The sequence below is a fragment of the Lactuca sativa genome, chromosome 4 (genome assembly GCF_002870075.4).
Source record: "Lactuca sativa cultivar Salinas chromosome 4, Lsat_Salinas_v11, whole genome shotgun sequence".
NCBI lineage: Eukaryota > Viridiplantae > Streptophyta > Magnoliopsida > Asterales > Asteraceae > Lactuca > Lactuca sativa.
In genome coordinates, this window is record NC_056626.2 from 238,996,461 (window position 1) to 239,003,694 (window position 7,234).

The 7,234-nt window shown below is 32.3% G+C and overlaps 1 non-coding gene across 1 annotated transcript; it reads left to right on the top strand.

Annotated features, from left to right (window-relative positions):
* The first annotated feature begins 5,928 nt into the window (after window positions 1–5,928).
* Window positions 5,929–6,034, top strand: LOC111912943 (U6 spliceosomal RNA). The gene has a single exon (XR_002857383.1). It is a non-coding gene; the product is annotated as a U6 spliceosomal RNA (small nuclear RNA).
* Window positions 6,035–7,234: the final 1,200 nt, after the last annotated feature.

Consider the following 7,234-nt stretch of genomic DNA (forward strand, 5'->3'; position numbering starts at 1 on the left):
ATGCTAATATTGTATTTTGGATTGTGTTTTGCTGGTTAAGTCCATAATCAACTAAAATGTGTCTAATAAATTTTGTCTTCTATAAGTATAAAATAAAACTTACTAGGCATTTCCATGCTTTCAGAAATATAAATATCAAATGTAAACCCCTCTTCATGGTCTTGATCCATTATGTCGACATATTCGATTGATGCAATATCATCATCAGATGAAAATTTTCAACACCTCACGACAAGATTTCATCATCGATTGTGGTAGTTTCATCCTCAAACATATCGGTTATATGATCAAAATCGTTGGGGGAATAACTAATCCATAACTGCATTTTTATGGGCTACACAAAACTCTTTAAACTGGAGCACAAGCTTAAATGGAAAATACATTTAATATGATGAAAATGCAAGTAGAAGTTTGATACGTGGAAAATACATGATTGTTGATAGATCGTTTTCTATTTCAATTGTTTATTATTAGTGATATTCTAGAGTATTAAATGTACAATAACCGTAGGAGGTTATCATTGAATCAGTCGTTAAATATAATGTTTATATCTAAAAATGCCCTTATTAATGTAAAATCACTTAATTATTTTATTTAATAAATTATATATTGATTGGCTGGAATTTTTCCTCATGTTCTCACTTTAAAATGTGTTTTCACATAAACTTATGTAACTTCCCAAATTTTACACAAAATTTTAACTTTTATACTTATAAAAACCATTCACAATTGTTTCCACAAAATCCCATTACATAACCACACCGTTTCAAAAGATCGGAGTATCAAAAACTAGATGCGAAAATATTAGAGAATGCATCCCATGTCATCAAGCCGGGCCCTTGGCCTTAGAACCAGAAGTACCTGAAACATCCAACAAAACTGTAAGAGTATGTTTTGTGAGTTTCCCAAAACACGCAAAACATGAAATCACATAATGTGATATACACATAAATATAAGTCTGCCATGGACTCCCTCCATGGTCTTCATTGGAATGCCATGGGCTACCCTCATGGTCTTATAGCCCCGAGCCATGGGCTCCTCCCATGGTTTTGACAAATGCCATGGGCTCCTCCCATGGTCTACACATAAGTCGACATATAGATCCAATAGCAAACAATTACATACTTCATAACAAATAATCTCAAAATAGTTAATGGGCCAGCCTTGGTGCCTTCGACCCATGAGTGTAGTGAGAAGACTAACCTTGAATATTTGACGATAGCTGACTAGGTCCAGGCTCCGAATATCAGCTCCACTCAACCCCTAAACATAAACAATTCCTTAAATACAACTCAAACACTAAAGCCAAAGGTCAAAGTCAATGGCCTATGTTGACCCAACACGCCAAGTTGTCCTTCAACTCGTCTTATTTCTCCATTAACTACAAAGATCCGGAAAAAATCTTATCAACTCACTGAGTTCAATAATGAACTCGCCGAGTTAGCCAAAAATCCAACAGCTTAATGCATTAAGCTATTTCCATCGAGTCTAGGAACTCCAAACGGTAGATCTCATCCAAAATGATGTCTAGAAGGGTAAAGTTTCCAACTTTACCCTTAGGACCATCAAAATGGGTCAAACTCAAACCCTAGACACATTATAGTGAGGCTTGACGCATTAAGCCCTTAAACTCCTAAGATAGTCCCAAAATACAGATCTGGCATCCAAATACTAGACAATCACGTAAAGTTTCCAACTTTACGTTCATGCATGCTAAAAAGAAACCCTAGGGCTCAAGATGGGCTTAATAAATGACTTATAGCATGAATGGGACCAAGAACTTAGCTTGCAACTTTAAGCCAAAAGATGCCATTACATGGTCAGATCTAACATAACACCCCCTGGAACACTCTACTTCTTGGACAGCCCAACTATGAGCCCAAAATCAAGATAAAACCCCAAAACAAAGAGATCTAAACGATACCAAAGCAAGGTATAAACTTGATACCTCCAAGAGACTGCAACAAGTGGGGATATTCTAGATCTAAATCTTCCCTCCTAGCTAAACACCTTCAACTTCAAATGTTCTTCAAATGAGTACAGAAAGATCAACACTCAAGCCCCACTATAAGCTCACACACTCACAAAGGAAGATGATACACACTATTAGGGTTTATAGGCAGAGGAGGTTGGTAAGGAGGCCAACCAAGGAACTTAATTTCTTTAAATAGGGTGCAACACCCAGAAAATTAGGGTTTCATTCTTGACTGCTAACTCACCGGGTTGAGACACCTCAACTCCCCGAGTTGGTTTATTAATTTCCGCAGCCAAAGCCCCCTCGATATATATATATATATATATATATATATATATATATATATATATATATATATATATATATATATATATATATATATATATATATATATATATAACGTTACCATTACATTATCATAAAAAAACTATAATAATGTGTAAACATTTAAGTAATAACATGCATAAAAAAACAATCTAATCTTTATATTCAATTATAATAACTAAATAAAATAGAAAAAATATCATATAAACGTGATGTTAAAAATGTACTTAATCATATTGAAAACATATATACAAAAATTTTAATCACCATAATTTGGATAACCTATCTTTCAGGAAGTCTTCTTTATCCATTTTGCTATTTGTCTTGATTTTTTGGAAAAGAGAAGGTAAACAATTTTTTGTTCTTTGACAAACAGAAAGAAATAGTCTTCGGATGCGCTGCTCGAATTTGTTCATCCTCTTTAATGTTGTACAATGAAGAAAATCGTCACCCGTTTACTTATTTTTCACATATAAGACAATATTAATCGTAAAATAAAAATCAATATATACACCAAGATTAGTCAATTACCGTCATAAATACCATGAAGTATAATTAGTTATAAAACTTTAAAATAACAATTAAAAATCATTAATATAAAGAAATATGAAAAAATATAAGTTTCAAATCAATATATCTCTTAAAAGACGTGTTTATTATAAAATATAAATATAGATATGGATTTTATTTATTTTGAATTCCTCTGCATAAAATTAACCAATCAAATGAAATAATATGTACAAAACACGAATGATATTCTCTTGGGGATTTACATATACAAGGACAAAGATATTAGTAAAAAATCTATTAATAGAACTATTTAGCTTATTTACAATTTGAAATAAAGCTCAACTCCCTATGGCATTGGAGTTGGCTTTAGAGTTTTTTAATAGGGTATCAAGATTTATTAAGAATTAATAAGAAATACAATCAAATTATATTGTAATTATCTTTTGTTTAATATTAAACCAAAGCAATGGTCAGCGGCTGATGCGCTCTAGATTCTCCGGGAAATGGACTCTAATCTGGCTTCTTCTTCTATTCATCAATCTACTGATCGTGTGTGTAAAGTATAGTTTATTATATATATATATATATATATATATATATATATATATATATATATATATATATATATATATATATATATATATATATATATATATCTTTTTTTCATATATTTTTTTTCTTACTTGCTTAATGAATAGTATTTTATCATTAAAATAACTTCCATGATAAATATTGTAGCTTAAGCTGATAATTTAGGCCTGCGATGTCTTTAAACATTATATCATCCAAACATAAATCATTTTAGGTTTGCCATATATACGAACATGTTAAGTTTATATAATGGGTTCTTATACAAACATGTTCAGTTGAAATGTGCTAATAATTATTTTTTATGATAACACTATTACGTGGTTTAATTGGATGTATAATTTAATAACAAAACGCTTATTAGTTAATTATCACATATCAAAAATACATATTTACAGACATAAAATATAGAAACCTAATGATGAATCGAAATAATATTATAAATGTTTTGTAATAAACTATCATTAGAATCAAACGTACATTAAAATAAGAAAATTGCATTTAGCACATCTAAAAATATATATTACATTTACGTTGAAATTATAAATAAAGAATTATTTACACAATAAACAATGATTTGTTTGAATGTGGTAATCGGCTGATTATCCGTGTCTCTATGGCTTGCTTTCAATGTATTGTAGCTAATTCTAAATGCCTTGGGGATATATTCCCTGTATTTGTCGTATCATATATCCCCTACCCAAATTTGTACTCCTTCCTACCCCCACCACCTTTAATTCATTTGTTTACTCCTCTGTGTCCTTCCAACCATTATTAAACAAGAATAAATCTTAGAAGTCGACCAACAAGCTGTACCTTGAATGTTTCAAGGTCAAACGTAATTTTATTCGTCTAAAGTTTTTAAGTTTAGGTTTCCTCTGATCCATTACCAGATGCACATTCACAAGTACTTATATAATAAAAGGAGTCACTTTATTTGTGAAATATCTAAGCTTCACATGCATGACGCTTAACTCAAATTATATTGTCATTAACATGAGTGCGAAGTCTAAATTATGAGTTTTTTGATCATGGTGGTAGGTGATATACATATATGTCATAACTAGTTTTATATGATTTTTAACTAGTCCAGTTTTGTATAGAAGGTAAGAAATTTACTTTCCATTAGACTTCAAGAAATTAAAGAAGTATATTGAAACTAGCGACAAAAGGATTCATCTTTTAACACTTTTATCATAAAATATAAAATATAATTTGAAATATCTAGTATGTTTCACAATCATATTAAAATGATATTGTCAATTAATATGTGATACTAAAAGGTCACACTAACAACAACTTGATATAATTGATTATTTATTAGAAATTGATTTTAATAAATAGTCAAAAAAACTCTTATAATCAACACCACTCCTTATAAATTGAAAACATAATATACATATAAAACTTCAATACGTATCGATTGAAGGCAAACGGGCAACAATCTGTGCCGCTAGCCCTTTCTGGATGACAAAACCAATTCTTTTGAAAACAACATTTTTGGATCTAGGAGATATGACATTAGAATGCATGACCCGTTGGACTCTATTAAGGAACTCCACCGCATCTGGTGCGAGAAAACCAAATGTATCGAATGCAAAAGGAACAAACACATGTTGATTTTCTCTACATGCATTCTCGTGCATTACTACTTTGCACGCAACGGCTTTCAAAGCGGCATGCCGTTGTGAAAACCCCACTCCCCAAACCAACGAGAGGAGAGACCCCAGTAAGATCCACGCACGCATGTTTCCCTCCTGTCCATCCAAAGACCAAAATGTCAGCCGGCCTAAGTGTCGACCTGCCATCCTGCGGGTCCGTCAAAAAGTTCATTGACGCTTCTTTCTTCACAAAAATACCAGCACGACGACAAGCATCAAAGGGAACATCCTGAACCACATCATGTCTATACTTGAAACCAGGGAGCTCTCTACAATGAACCGCGGGTTCCCCAAAGGTATCCAAACATGCCTTGCGACAAACTGGGCATATATCGTCAATTGGGAATATGAGAATCGTGAGGCGGTAACGAAGGATAGTTCGGTACTCGACAGGAGACATATGCTGGCCAAGACCATCAATGGGGATAGATAGCAAGTAAATTGATAACTAAGGATAATGACTTAGGATGGTAATAAGGTTTCAAGTTTGTCCGTATCAGGTCACTAAGGTTTTTTTTGTGCGCATTAGACCAATATGGTTGTTATTACCGTTTAGAAATAGTCCTTTTTACCGGTTTGTGCGTATTAGACCAATATGGTTGTTATTACCGTTTAGAAATAGTCCTTTTACCGGTAAAAAGGACTATTTCTAAACGGTAATAACAACCATATTGGTCTAATATGCACAAAAAAAAACCTTAGTGACCTAATACGGACAAACTGGAAACCTTATTACCCTCCTAAGTCATTAACCCTAATTTTAAAGACATTGAGAATATATGACCATCAAAAATAAACTACTTCGTTTAGAACTCGCGTCGTCCCATATAACCTGCTACTCCTCTATATGGTGAAGCTCTTAATATATAGTCATCCTTTTGGGGACATCCGATAAAATTGGAATGATACAGAGAAGATTAGCGTGGCCCCTGCGCAAGGATGACACACACAAATCGAGAAATGGTCCAAATTTTTTTTTAACCCTTCGTCGTCTTCTCTGGAACCCTAATTCCCATTTCAAATGCTAATAGAGTTCAATTGTAATTCTTACGTTTCAGTAGTTCATCTACTGAAGTCATGATCAGACAACATGTGGATTCTATGGTCAGATTGATCTTCTTGTTGATGTCTTCAACCATTTGTGGCAAGTAAGGGTGATCTTTCTTTCTATAAAGTCTCCTTTAAGCTTTTTACTTTTCCTATCATTAAGTTTCATACTTTATAAACTTTCGTTTATGTTTTGTATATAGTCTGTATGTGTTTGTTTATGTGGTGCTTTTTTTATTCATTTTGCAACTTCAGTTTCTTAGTTCATGTTGTGGTTTTGGTTTTTATAAAATAATTGATAATAGACATCCTCTGCCAGTCCCTGTTGGTTTTACATTTCCATTCGTTATCAAATGTAGACATTGATGAGAGGTATCAAAGTGAGATTGTTTTTGTACATATGGATGTGTTCATGTAAAAATTTAAATGACAAAAAAGAAGTTATTGATAAAATGTTGCATATTTTTGTAATGAAGATCATCAATCATATGAGTTTTTGGACTTAGAAGTTCTGGAAGGGTTGGGAGATAAGTTTAAATGGAAGCAACTATTTTCAGTCAAACAAATCAGTCACATTGATTAGTAAGCATGTTTTCTAAATAATTAGGGTTAATGACTTAGGAGGGTAATAAGGTTTTCAGTTTGTCCGTATTAGGTCACTAAGGTTTTTTTTTTTTTTTTTTTTTTTTTGCGTATTAGACCAATAGAACATGTGTGTTTACTAATAACTAGTGGGAGAATGGTGACATTCCTAATCTTGTATGAATGAGACATACTTAATCATAAGAAATTACATTCTGACCATGCCAAACACATTCACCATAACTCGGAATGTGTTTCTAAAATGAAAGACTTAGGAAGAACAAGATACATTCTTGGAATATAAAATCTATAGAGATAGATTAAATGAATGTTAAAAGTTTTATATCCTTTTGCGATATATTGACAGTGTCTTGAAAGATATAAAGATAAAAGATTCATGTAGAGGAATCTTAATGTTATCACATGACCTTGAGTTTGAGCCAGCCTCAAGAGGAACCTAGCTCATAGGTTTAAACAAGCTGAAATGATTAATATTCGATTTGCTTGGCAAATCAATCCATAATTTATGCCATATTATACATAGGA